Here is a 256-nt window from a genome sequence, read left to right on the forward strand (position 1 = left end):
ATGTATAACTTAATATATATATATATATATACTATATATACTTATATATATGTACTATATAGCTGTATTAACCGCATCTTTTGGCGTAACTGGTTATTCCTTACCTCGGGACCAAATTGGTTATTGGGCAGTGAAAATAGTAACAGGTGTCCCTGACGCTATTCCTGTAATAGGATCACCTTTGGTCGAATTATTACGCGGAAGCGCTAGTGTGGGACAATCCACTTTGACTCGTTTTTATAGTTTACACACTTTT

The sequence above is a fragment of the Lycium barbarum genome, chromosome 2 (genome assembly GCF_019175385.1).
Source record: "Lycium barbarum isolate Lr01 chromosome 2, ASM1917538v2, whole genome shotgun sequence".
In the NCBI taxonomy this organism is placed as follows: domain Eukaryota; kingdom Viridiplantae; phylum Streptophyta; class Magnoliopsida; order Solanales; family Solanaceae; genus Lycium; species Lycium barbarum.